Source organism: Kogia breviceps, chromosome 3, assembly GCF_026419965.1.
Source record: "Kogia breviceps isolate mKogBre1 chromosome 3, mKogBre1 haplotype 1, whole genome shotgun sequence".
In the NCBI taxonomy this organism is placed as follows: domain Eukaryota; kingdom Metazoa; phylum Chordata; class Mammalia; order Artiodactyla; family Physeteridae; genus Kogia; species Kogia breviceps.
Window position 1 is genome coordinate 162,057,192 of NC_081312.1, and position 14,109 is coordinate 162,071,300.

The following is a 14,109-nucleotide window of genomic DNA, read 5'->3' on the forward strand; positions in this document are numbered from 1 at the left end:
GTCATTACATTTATAGCAAAGCACAATTAAAATAAGTGGTAGGGCTTCCCTGGTGGCGCAGTGGTTGAGACTCCTCCTACCGATGCAGGGGACGCGGGTTCGTGCCCCGGTCCGGGAGGATCCCACGTGCCGCGGAGTGGCTGGGCCCGTGAGCCATGGCCGCTGAGCCTGCACGTCCGGAGCCTGTGCTCCGCAACGGGAGAGGCCACAGCAGTGAGAGGCCCGCGTACCGCAAAAAGAAAAAAAAAAAAAAAGTGATAAAGTTATTTTGTAGTGTGAGTTCAGGAAACTCCATTAATTCTTCTTTCAATATCATATTAATACCTCAAATTTAAGAACATACTTTTGTATTGTGCTGGATCAAGGCAGAATTCAACTTGAAAATTACAGGTAAAATGCTGGTGTTCAGAATGAGGAGACAAGAAAAGTGGTGCCCTAAGAGCATATCTATTTTTTTTTTAATGTATTGCCCTCTGACTCTGTCTCATATTTGATGCATGGATAATTTAATAGTCTGATGTTTGTAACCTTGGATTCTCATGGATCCAATAGCTAGATGTACAGCTGATCCGGCTTCAAAGAGCCTCAAACCGTAAGTCAATTTTTTTGTGGTATTCTCTGGGCTTCGCATTTTTCGCTAGAGTCTGCAAGGACTCTTACCCCAGATAGGTTTAAGAACCTTTGTGGTAAAAATTTGGGAAAAACGAGTTAAGAGATTTAAGAGTGGGGAAAAGGGATTTTTCTTTTAATTAGCAGCAGCCCTCAAGCACCCCGAGGCTTTTGCTCACCTAGCTCTACAAATGGAATAAAAGGGCTATTTTGAAACATGTAAGAAAAGGAGGAATGAGCAAGGGATACAGCGGGCACTTGTTCTCCTGTTTCTCTTGCATCCCACTTGAAGGGGCGGGGCAGGGGATTGGCCGCCCTCAGCCTGCTGGACGCAGAGGCTGAACACTGCAGAGGCAGCCGAGGACGAGAAGGGGGAAAGCCAGCCCCAGGCAGGCAGCACGCTAGGTGGACAGCGCTGGTTCACGAGCTTTGTGGACTAGAACCCTCAGTGTGAAACAGCTTTTAATTCTGCAGTGCCGTTACCACCCACTACAACACCAAACTATAATTTCACTAATTAGAGTTCAACTTAGTCTGCAAACGCACACTATTTGCTATTTTGCCTTATTTATTTATTTATCTGTAAAGACTTTGATTCTACAATACCATTTGGATCTTGACTTCCACTTTGGAATCGGGCTGACAGTTTGATAAATATTATCTCAGAGGACCTCACAGCCTGATAATTCTCCTCTGGAAGCCTGAACAACTGTGTTAGTCTTAAATGCAAATCAAACCCAAGAAGAAGGCGTGGGTTGACACTGGTTGGCGTGACACTCCGCCTAACAGCTTACTGTGCCGAATCTAACAAAGCCAAAGAAAAGAGCCAACGACAGGAGAATTTAGAGCCAACATCCCACACTGAAGAGCACAGTGCAAGCCTGGTTCAGCCCTGCAGCCCCGGAACTCTCTTCCTTTATAAGATTCCTTGATTTCCTTCCATCTACATGGCGTCTCTCTGCCCAGGTGACAAATGGGTTCTGATGTGGAACAGGGTGTGGGTATCTAGTCCCCTGGGAGAGAGATGACAGAATGCCTGGCTCCACCACCTTGCCCTGGTTTCCCGTGAGCAGTTGTATATTTATGACTCTCCAGGAGATCTTCACACTGACAAACAAGGATGTTTATTGATGGCTTACAGAGGAGTAGTACCACATTTCACTGAATCTAAGTCGCCACCTGCTGCAACTCGCATCCTGATTTTAAACATGTTGCAAAGTAAAAATATGTGCATATTTAAACTGATGGAGAAATCCAGACATAGGAAACTCATTCAGGAAAAGAACAGACTAACTTGGTGATCTCAGATCCACAAAAAATGAATGTGTACTAGAATGTTACTCTGAGGTTCTTTCAGTTCTATATGTATAACATATAATATACCATCTAGAAGCCCATCTACAGGTAATTGGTAAAAATAAATTATACCACACCTGGATTATGGAATAGTATGTAGCCACTACAGTATGAATTAGATCTACCTGCAGGGCATCTGAATTGCAATGGTTATATATATAATGTTCTTTTGTTTGTTTTTGTTTTCCTTTTCTCCCCAGCTTTATTGAAGTATAACCGTTATACAAAAATGCACTTAATGAATGTATAAAACTCGGTGAGTTTAGACATATATATGCACTTGTGTTATTATCACCACAATCTAGTGGAGAACAAAATAGGTTTCAAAACAGTATTATGAGTATTAAGATCTCATTTTTATAATATTTATAAATGTCAGTGCATCACACACGTCTGGGCGTATAAAAATTAAATAGTCTGCAGTTATTCTTTCTGAGAGGTGGCATGTTTTTGGGTGACAGGCAGTGTCTATGTTTGAATTTACACTTCTGTGTGTGTGTTTGTTAGACGTTTTGTTTTTCATGTTAAGTATAGATTTCTTTATAATTAGCAAGAACGGTAAAGGCATTTCAGCTGTGAAAAAAAATCTGTAATCTATATCTTTAAACTGTTAACCAATATGCAATTTATGTGGATATAGTGGTGAACAAAAACAAACAATATCCCTGTTTTCTCAGAGTCACAGTTAAGTCTGAGACAGAGCTGCGCTGAACACATGGCGCAAACCCTGATGGTCTGACGGCAGAGGCGGCCTTGGATGGAGAGCCTGATGGAACCTGGCCCGAGGGAGGGCGGGGGAGCTGCGGCTGCTCAGAGCGGCTTCGGAACCCAGGGCATTTGGTGGGGGAAGTGGGGAGGATCGAGTGGAGGGAGGAAGGCAGAAACGCCAGATTACGATTACGTCTGGGGAGCTGCGGTTTGAGGGGCCCTGAGACGTTCAAGTGAGGCGTCTGACTCTGAAGCTCAGAGGACCGGCTTCAAGTGGACAGAACATCCGGATCCCATAGGGAGGGTGACAGGGGACTGTCCTGGGGCGGCCGGGAAGGGAGAGGGGGCTCCGGGAAGCCTCTGAGAGGTGTCCTGGGGGCAGGAGGGATGACACAGCCAAGAGGAGGAAGGGCAGAGCTGGGCCCAGGGCGGGCGCTGCGGGAGCTGGGGTGACCTGGGCAGACGCGTTTCAATGCCACAGGCGGTTTTGGTCGGGGTGCTGGGGGCGGAAGCCACCACGTTGGGGGCGAGGCAGGGGGAGAGGATGAGGCATCTCTCCCGAGGCTGGACAAGAGAGGGGGACCGAGCCGAGGGAGGCTGTCTTTTTCCCTCCTAACCTGGGAGAGACTGGCCAGGTATGAAGCCTTGTGACGATGTCCTCCCATGAAGCGACTGCGAATACAGGACAGGAGGGGCGTGTCCCCGCGGCGGCGTGCAGGAGGCAGGAGAGCCAGGCTCCCAGGAGGCTCCCGGCGGGGGCGCCCCGCCTGCAGCTCCGCTCCCGGACTTGGGCCCCAAGGGGAGCCCCTTTACCGTGTGTTCTGAGGATTCACACCAAGCTCCCCGCTTCTGGTGGGGCACCCGGGATGCCGACGAAGGACACGACCTCAAAGACACGGCGACTCGGGTGTACACACTCCCCCCACCCCACCGCGTGAACACACCTTTCCAAACCTTTTACGGAAAGCTGTTGTCTTGGAAAGGCCCCGAGTTGAAAACACACACGGAACGTGCTCTTTATCTGTTGCATAAACACTTACTGAACACCTGCTGAATACAGATACTGCAGGGGCTACGTGGAGACACGTAGCGACTGGAGTTCAGGGGCTCCGTCAGTCCCCAAAGCCTGTGCTGCAGGAAGAGCGGGTGCCTGAAAACTGGCCCTGCCCCACCCGGACAGCAGCGCTCAGAAACGTGCATGAAAGCGTGTTTCCAACGCTCCGGACACGCGAAGCAGACTGAGGACAGCGCAGATGGCCCTCGGAGCTTCCTAAGGAAACCTTTATCAGGAGGTGTAGAAGGTAAAACCCAGCTATGGAGCAGAAGCTCCCCATCTACTCCGAGAACTGAGAGCAGGACGGTTTCTGTCCCTCGCACACCGGGAGGGGCCCACTCTCCCCATTCCCACTCACTGGAGGGCTTGTGAAATCACACATTCTAGAGGCTGGACCACACCTAGGATTCCTGATTTAGTAGGTTTGGGGGTGGGTGGTTGGGGCCAGAGAATCTGCATTTCTGACAAGTTATGTTGCGGAAACTGCTTGTCCAGGGAACCCTACCTTGAGAACCATCCCAGGGCATTTCATCATTTGCAGGGTTGAAGGCTGGTGCCCCACCATCCCAGACTGCAGAGTGGACGGGGCCTTGAGCATGGCAGCAGTTCTGGTCCTGGGGGAAGAAGACATTTGATGAGCAGCTAACTGTGGCCTCCCATGCCAGCCCCAGTACCTACAGATGCCAAAGCCAAGGGAGCTCACCCTCCCAAAGCAGAGGGCTGTGAACCACAGTCTAGGGGCCAAGTACTACCCATCTTGTTCCTGGAAGCAAGTAAATAAAGTTTTATTGGAATGCATCCACACTCAATCACTTTCATGTTGTCTAAACTGCTTTTACATCACAGGGCAGAGCCAAGTAGTTGCAGCTGAGACAGGAAAGCCCATAAAACTGGAGCTATTCCTATCCCTAGTACTTGTGTTAATAGCAAATTTTAGCCTTATTATAAGCCCTGAAGGCCCCACTGTTTCATATGGTAGATTAGACAAAGCTGATAATAGTAGTGTAGATTAAATCCTACTTATGGGTCTTTGGATAGAATTTACAATAAAACCAAGGTATACGGTCATCCCTCAGTATCCAAGCGTGATTGGTAATGAGACCTCCCCTCCCCCACCCCGCCCAGATACCAAAATCCAGTATCTCAAGTCTTTTATGTAAAGTGGTATAGTATTTGCATGTAACCTGCCCACCTCCTGCCGTAAATTTTAAGCCATCTCTGCACTACTTATAACACCTTATACAATGGAAATGTTATGTAAATAGTTGCCAGTGCATGGCAAATTCAAGTTTGGCTTTTTGGAACTTTCTGATTTTTTTCTGAATATTTGCCACCTGCAGTTGGTTGAATCTGTGGATGTGGAACCCACGGATATGGAGGGTCGACTCTATTTCCATCCTCATGGCCAGTTCTGGCTGTGGACCAGGGTGATTCTGGCATCCCGGGAGCCTAGGATTTCCCTTCTTGGAGGACACCTGGGAACTCCCGGCAGAGTGGCCGGTGGTGACTACAAACAGAACGGCTCCCCTAAGCACTGCGTGCCTCGGGCTTTGGCCTGGGCACCCCTGCACCGCAGGCAATCCTGCCGAGGGACTGACATGTGGAATAGGGGCCGTGCGCAGCTGTGTGAGGGGAGCACAGAAGGGCCTGAACAAGGGGACAGTAAAGAGCTCTAAACCTGATGGTGGGTGTTGTTTCATGTTTTTGTTTTTGTTTTGTTTTGTTTCTGCTGACTTTACCTTCCTGCTACTTAGTACAGGCAGGCATGTTATAAAGATGATGTAATTCTGCTTATCACATTGTGAGCTGTGTCCTATTCCTATCAGCCACTTGAAGATTCTACTCTGGATCTCAGGGATTTACTTGTCCAGGAATAAAGGGCCGACAGCAGCTGCAGTAGGCCTTGAATGCCGGCATCTGGCCACGTTCCTGCTTCTCCCAGCACCGTTCCCGAGGCAGGTGGGCTGCAAGAGCCATCTGAGGACGAGGCTGGTGGCAGCAGGACTAACCTTCAGCCAGTTCACGCCTGCGTATCTTTGCTGCTTTTCTATGGCCTCCGCCATCATGGCTGTTAAATAGTTTTTGATATTATTTTAGGATATATCGTCTAACTTTTAAATGACAGTCACAATGCGATTTGAGTTAAATGAGAGTTACGAATACACGTGTTCAGTGATATGTGTTCTGATTGTTCAGATTGACAGAAATTGTAGGACGTTTTTATAATGATGCATTATAGGTAATGGGGGTGTCAGTCTGACATAGAAAGTCATGAGTTGTGTCTGTTTTTTATCCATTCTGCAAAACTTAATTTTATATTATTATAATATATAAAGTGTACCTGAAATTATCATCCTTGATATTAACCCCTCCCACCTTTAGAAGTCTGTTCTTTGCCTGCTATAAAATGGCAGATATGCATTTTCCTTTCATCCGAAAACAAGCCGGCTAAAATATAGGTCCTCAGAGGAGAAAAACGCTGCCTTGCAAGTTAATAGAGAAATGCCATCACTGCAGCTGTAAATTAGGCTGCACACTTTTGTACTGGTTAGAGGTGGGTTTTTTTGCAGACAGTTTTATATCATAAATGCCAAATTAACTGCTGTAGATTATGGTACTGATCTTTATTGTTATTTTATACGAATAGACTCTCATAAAAATTCACCCGATCTCAAATGTAAAAATAGATACTCATAAAAAGTCAGAAACCTGGGCAGGGGAGAGGAAGGATGGGTGACGAAAAGCCTATTTAATTCTTGGACTGCTCTGCAGCGTTAATTTATATTGAAATCTTGGTTTTGCCTGAAGTAGAATAATGAAATCAAGTTGTGGGGTTTTTTTAAAAGTTACTTATTTATTTAATTATATGTTTATTTATTTATTTTGGAGCCTATGCCTGTCTGAGTACTTTTTGTTCTAATCTAGAAAAAGACGTTGTCAGAGTCAGAAGAACTAAAAATTCTTAGTTCAGAAGAACTAAAGTCAGAACTAAAGAATCTGGAGTGAATCTTTGCTTGAGACTCTGTGCCTTATATTTTTCATAGGAAATACAGTTTTAACCAGTGGTATTTTTTTAATGCTTTGGTATAAATTCTCCATTTTACAATTATATGCCATTAAATGCATGGTAATAAAACCCTCTGTTCTGCATGGTCTTTAATATGAAGAGTGTTATCTGAAGTTTATTTCAAATGTATTCAGACAGTGACTACTGAGTACTGTGAAGGTCCATTAAAAAGTGCTTCTCTTTGCTCTATGTTCAGTTTTTCTCCAAGTCAGACTATGCCTCTTGTCTGTCTAGTGATATATGATATGTCTCTCTTCAGATAATGTAACTACCACCTTTATAATCCATGGATCATGATTATAAACAAAATGTGTCTTTTTTTAATTTCTGGAATTTATCCTCTAGCTATATTGAACTTAGACTTTTAATGAGGGTATCAGAATTATCTACTGCAATTCCTAGACTAAACAATGTGTGTTTGAGTATCAAATAGTATTGTAGCTGTTAGAGTGTAGATGCTTAATATACACTTTAAAATGAATGGGTTAATGAAAACAGACAGTGTCTTCAGTTCAAGGCTTTTAAATGTCTTGAAATCCCTTATTTGCAATTGTTATCATCTGCAGAATTTGTCTTATTGTCCTGGTTCATTTATTTATTTTCTTAAAAATTATTAACTCGGTCTTCAGCCCTCACATTAGATAATTTGAATTAATTTTATGCCTATGCTTAAAAACTTTGAGGTGCTGATTTCTTTTATACCCAGGTGGTGGGTGATTCATGCCGATAACGTAGATCGATCTCCAGGTGTCTCAGTTACAAAAGCCAAATGTTTCTACTGTGGCTTTGAGGTCTGGGCCATTGCTGAGTCCCAGGGGATATTCACTGGTTTCCTAGAACCACATCTGCTTTAAGCCGTCAGCCAGAAAAGAAAAAAAAATCAATCAAATCAAAAAGTATGTGTGTGATCTGTGAAGATATGTCCATGTACAACTGTGTGTTAAAAGGGCCAAAGTTTTCAAGCAACGAACTGTAAGAGCCCACAGAAAGTTTCCCCATCACTTCTAATGCTCACATTCCTCCCTTGGTGTGTGGGATCCTCACTCGGGTGAGCTGAGTCATTTTGCTGAAGATTAAGAAGCCAATTGCAGACTCTTCCATGCTGACCATTTTAAAAAGAATCATATCTTTATATATATATATATATATATATATATATATATATATATATATATATATTTAACATCTTTATTGTAGTATAATTGCTTTACAATGGTGTGTTAGTTTCTGCTTTATAACAAAGTGATTTATATTTCAATAGCCTGAATTTTTAATTTTGCTACCAAAATGCAACAGCAAAAGAGGAAATAATGCAGGAGAGCGTGAAGAAGAAGTTGAGGGGAGACCATATGAAGTCGGGCCCACCCAGGCAGCAGGAGCGACAGTGCCTTGCGAACAGCAGGGCGGTCATCGTGTTGCAGGAAACCATCGCTTCTGCCATCTTTTTATGGCTGGTAATCTGTTAACAGATGTCGCACATGGAGTTATCACTGCCCAAACTTCACAAATGTAAACACATTTCAACCTATTTTTAGACAGGAATTGGCTGTGCTATTATAATGCTAAAATTTAACTGGAATTTAAATGGAACTAAAATGCTCCATGGAACTTAGGACTCTGTACACACACACACACACACACACACACACACACACACACACACCAGTGCACACACAGTGTGTTTTGTTGGAATAAGAGAGGAGGTCAAATAGATAACTAATGAGAACCTGCTGTATAGCACAGGGAACTCTACTCAGTGCTCTATGGTGACCTAAATGGGAAGGAAATCCAAAAGAGAGGGGATATATGTATACGTATAGTGGATTCACTTTGCTGTACAGCAGAAACTAACACAACATTGTAAAGCAACTAAACTCCAATAAAAAAAAGAGTGGAGGTCAAAACATGCTCTCAAAATTCTGGGGTCAAAGTATACTCTTAAAACTGTGTCCTCCATATTGAAACAAAATGCATTGACAGGTGTAATAGCAGGAAAAAACAACACGATATTTGAAAGGGAAATTTATGACAGCCGCAACCTTTTTGAGTGGAAAGACCGTAATGCTTTTCTTTTCATTCTTCTTTGCCTGCAAACAGCCAGGGCCATGAACAAGTGTAGCAGAAAGCCTCCTGGTGCTGGGAAAGGAAGGCGTCTTGTTCTTGTTTGGGCATAAAGAACGCGGCCATCCTTTTTTTCTACCTCCCTGTTTCCCCAGCATCATTAAACGCGTGTTCTCTGTTCTAGTCATTTTGAGTCAGTCACTAACTGAACTGTCTTTTGTGCTCTGGCAAAGATAATGTATCTGGGTTTCCTTAGTGATATTCTAAACACATTTTTTTTTCTGTGCTCCCATACAGAGCACATAGTTTTGGAGGAATTCCTGTTGTGTGGGAGGCCAGCTCAGCCCCATTCACACACTCAGCCTCCCAGATGTGGCCCCTTGGGCTTGGCCCTATCTCGGTTCCAGCATCCTTGTCGACAACCACAGTGGCCTTTCTTCATTTACTTATTTACTTTGTATTTGTGTGGTGTACTTCAGCTTTTTTTTTTTTTTTTTTTAATCTTCCATTGAGTACGTTAGGATTGTGAAAAAAAGTTTGCTCCAGGAAAAGGGAGCTGAAATGCCCACTGATTCCTTTAATTGCATAAATGGGGGGGTGGCAGGAGGTGGGGGAGGGCAGGTGGAAGAGAAAGGAGAGGAAATCAGCACCCCGGATCGTCAGATAAGATGCCCCTCTATTAAAAACTCCAGACATGAGACCGGGAAGTTGGCACCAGACAGGGGATCGCTGTTATTACAGTTCTTGTTAAAATTTGACCCGCAGGGTGAGATTTTAAAAACTCAGCGAAACAGGGTACTGACCTCTTCAAAACTCTCAGATGTGCACAGGAGATGAGACCCGAGATAATATTTATGGTGCTTTTTGACTAAGGAAGGTCACTGTGTGACAATTTCAGGGGGACACCTGCAGCACGGCTTTGTCAACAGGGCCTTGAATGCGAACAAAACACACACAGTCATTTCCCACCAGGATGTGACATCCGGGGCCGACCCTGAACACAGGCACATCTGGAGGATGACTATTTCGGGCAGCATTTTCTCCTCTGGTCTGTGACTTAATCTGTCGGGTATCTGGGAGGGGGTCAGAGAGAAGATCTGCCTTCAAAGTGTGAATGTCTTCAAGTGTGGCTGGGGGAGTGGACCAGGGGCTAGGGAGCCTTGAAGCGCAGGCACTGAGCTGCCAAAGCCACTATTCTGAGGCTGATTTAACCAGAACAGTGGGGGAATCAGGGCTCTCAAGTAGGCCAGGGCTTAAAAATGAGTGATATAAATGTTACTCATTGTACGATTGAGGGAAAGCCATCATGCACAGGAAGCGATTACAATTCTTTATCTTCTGGGCCCCGTCGCTAAGGAAACTCTGACTCAGTGCATGAAAGACAGCAGTCCCTTTGGAGTTCAGGCCAGTTAGTCATGATAGCTCCGGATCCTCTGGTATTAATAGCAATCACATCGACCAAGTGGACAGTCCTTAAAGTCTGAAGAAATGTCCACATGTATAAGCCTGCTTTATGCACATTAGAAGTCAATGTTATTCATCCTCATTTTTCAAATAAAGAGATTGAGAGCTACAGTCTGGCAGGAAAAAAAAGATTCAAATCCAGGTCTTCTAAGTTCAGGTTTAAGCTTCATTGTCCTGCTACGCTAGAGCTATTCTGCTTAAACACACAGGTCTTTAAGCTTTTGTGCAGAATCCCGCAAATGTCAACCAGATGCTATTGCATGATGCGAATGCAGTATAGACTGGTGTGTACGTGGGAGGTGTGCACTTTCATCTCTCAATTTTTAATCAGAAGAAAAATGCTGACTTGTGCTTGACTTTTACCAAAAAGTTTTCCTGGTCCTGCAGAAGGAACTGTCTTCTGGCATAATTAACTCAGAGGAAATATGTGTCTCTTGGGGCTGAAAAACTTGAGGGAGGTCCTAAATTACATGGACATCACATACTTTCATAAGCTACTTTGTTCTTTTTTAAAAATCATCTCAGGAATCGTTTATTTTTTGGAGATGGCAGTCTTATTTACACTGAATAACAGTTTTATATGGGTTATCTTTCATTCATGGTGAGGCGATGAGAAAAGAAAGCAAAATTTGTTTAGAGCTCCAGTGAAAAAATAATTGATTGGATGGTAGGTTAACTGTCAAAATCAGAACTTTCCCATACTATCTGAGGAATGAAAACACATCCTGATTAGTAACCCTCACCAAGTTCGGAAGGTTAGAGGTGATTCAGTCTCCATGAATGTGGTCTGGTCTTATTTTAAGAAGGGCCTCTGAGTCATGTGGAGTTGTGTCAAAATATGTGTTATGTTATGTTATTTTAAAAAGGCAGCTTGGAGGGAGGAAATTGAACCATCTTTTTTTCCAAAAAAACTCTGCCCTTTAATGGAAGAAAAGGGCAAGTCAATTCCCACACATCTCACTTACTCTCTGTAATGCAGGATCTGATGTATTTTACCACAGATATATTCTAAATGAGGTTTGCTATAACCTTACTTACTTAGAGCATTTTAAGTTTGTAACTTGAGCTGTTCTTACTTAATATTTATTGTTAGATATGGTTACATGCACTGCTTAGAATCGAATGAAATTTACTATTCATCTATTACGATCTTGACTGATTAAGTATCTGGAATGATGGTTATACAGATACATGTACTATTTTAATCAATATAAAATATGCAAAATTTTAAGTGAGCTTCAGTTTTCCCAACCAGAAATATAGGAGTAGAACCAATCTTGCCTATATTCCTGGGCAAGCACATGGGGTAGGGGCATCAGAGGTGTGTCATGAGAAGGGGACTGACCTTCTCAGGCAGGGGTGAAGAAGGCAAAGAGGCGCCAGAATTAAGGGATCAAGATCCCTAGCTTCATAGGAATTTGCTCATATAAACACATGCCAAACGTCCCAAGCCCATGTCTTTCCAATAAATGTCCTAAATTTAATAAAAGAGATGCTGTGAATTTGGGAATTCAATTTGGGCTGCAATTCACCACTCCTAAAATGAGGGCTTGGGCTTAATTTTCAGCAGTCTAGGCCCTCTGGCTACAGGAGAGAAGATTTCTTACAGGGCCAATCTAGGAGCTTTTTGGTTCCTTCTGTAGATCTTAATCTAGGAATTTAAAGCCCTGAGCACATCATTTTCTTTTCCTAAGTTGTCTAGTATAGTTAGAAGCAACCAACCAACCTGATTAGACTCCTATTTTTCACCAAAATGTTCAAACTCAGTAAATACTTGGCCACCCAGAACCTCATCCTCCATAGGCACGTAAGCGCAAGTGTGTAAAGGTAATCATCTGAGTGACTGCTTTGCCACCACAGGTTAAACACTCCTTTACCACTGGATATGGGGTCCTTTGTGTCTTAAATCTAATCAGATGAGAAAACCATCCCAGAAAACCCAGAAACAAGAGAGCTCATCCTTAAGATTCTGTCCCTCAGGAAACACTCTCAATACCAAATTCTATTTCCGGTTTAAATCAGACAAGCAGAGCAGATCTACAGCTCTGTGTTTGGGTATCTGACCTTCTGAGCAGTGAGAGCTGCTCAGGCCGACTCTGTGAGGCTGTGGTCTCTGTGTCTGATGCCGGAGCCCCAAGCCCTGGGAGGGGAAGGAAGACGGGTGTGGGGTGGAGAGAATAAGCTGAAGCCAAAGCCAGACTGAAACCCATGTCAGCCCTTGTCACCTCTGACCTTGGGCTACATGGAAGACTCTAGGTGCACTGTTGAAGGAATGTCTGAGTACTTTCTCCTAAGCTTTTCCAATTGCTTCAGCAAGACTGCCTCACGGCTATTCTTAAGTCATCTAGAAGCATTCTTAAAGGCCAGCACTTGGTTATTACCTTTCAGTTCCTCTTCCACAAAGGTTTTTCAGAAGCTTTCTTCATCATGTCATCAACGACACGATATTTGTAAAGTAATAGATGCATAACACACGTCACGCAAGGGCTATGGGCGAGCTCCGCAGGTAAGAATCTCCACTGGCCTGCGGTGAAGACGATTTCACTGTCAGAAGCGCAGTGTAAGTTTCCCTGTCTGCCTCCTGCTGATTCCAAGGGCGCTCACCCAAGTGATGAGTAACTTCAGATGATGGGGTGAGTCACTGGACACTGCAGTTTGAATTGAGTGGTCAGTCCCCTCCTGGCCTGTGGTTGGGAAAGCATTGGAATAACGGAACTGAGGGTAAAGAAGATGCAGCTGGGTCTTCTCAGGTCACAGCCCGAGGACCTGGGAGGAAAGGACACCCAGGAAAGAGGGAAGCCCAGCCAAGACGGATGGGTGTGCTCCGTGCTTCCCTGTGCTGCTCTTGCCTTGAGGTTGAACACAAAAAGCTGATAGACTGTGAACAGTCATAGACCAATTATCTAAGCTGTGACAGCAAAATGCAGAGCTGCTCACTAATGATCCTCAAGGAAACATGGCCGGACTCGATCACTTCCCACCACCAGCGTTCTGAGGAGGGAGGGTGTTTAAAAATCTGCTCCAGGGCTTCCCTGGTGGCGCAGTGGTTGAGAATCCGCCTGCCGATGCAGGAGACACGGGTTCGTGCCCTGGTCCGGGAAGATCCCACATGCCGCGGAGCAACTAAGCCCGTGAGCCATGGCTGCTGGGCCTGCGCGTCCGGAGCCTGTGCTCCGCAACGGGAGAGGCCACAACAGTGAGAGGCCCGCATACCGCAAAAAAAAAAAAAAAAAAAAAAAAAAAAAAAAAAATCTGCTCCAAGAAGATATGAATTTGCACAGGTTACGGAGCAGAATTTCCCTGGACAGAATCTTTGCCAGCAACCGAGATGCAAAGCAGGACACCTTCTCCTGGAACAGACGATGCCAGGGCTCAGAGTGTTTGTCAGGGAAAAGCAGAAGCAATGATGTTGAAATGGAAAAATGACCCAGAGAGAAAGTCTCGAACTTATTGCTCAGAAAATGATTATTTTGGGGGGAGACAGGGTTGGGGTCAAACATTTAATATTTTGGTAACCAGCATCTTCATAGCATGTGGTTGAAACTTCTGTCCCATATTCATCGGCTTCCCTCACTTGGATCCTCCTCATTAATGTTTAAATGTGCTCAGGTCTCCCCCCATTTTAGGAGGACCCCAAGGTTACATGTGTCACATTAAGATACATGAAGAATAGATGCTCTGTAGTAACTTAAAGAGGATCCAAACCTCCCCAAGTACTTAATTGGGAGGTTAGATGAGTCTACATTTTAAAGTCTGTTTGGGGAACACGGTCATATGCATCAGGCTCTTT

General features: G+C 44.3%; 1 long non-coding RNA gene across 1 annotated transcript in view; it reads right to left on the reverse strand.

Annotated features, from left to right (window-relative positions):
- Nucleotides 1-12,779, reverse strand: part of LOC131752683 (uncharacterized) — a 52,279-nt gene extending 39,500 nt beyond the window's left edge. The window contains exons 1-2 of the long non-coding RNA XR_010840049.1: nt 12,701-12,779; nt 4,233-4,335 (exon numbers count right to left, since the gene is read on the reverse strand). This is a non-coding gene — a long non-coding RNA (uncharacterized lncRNA). The remainder of the gene's footprint in view (nt 1-4,232; nt 4,336-12,700) is intronic.
- Nucleotides 12,780-14,109: the final 1,330 nt, after the last annotated feature.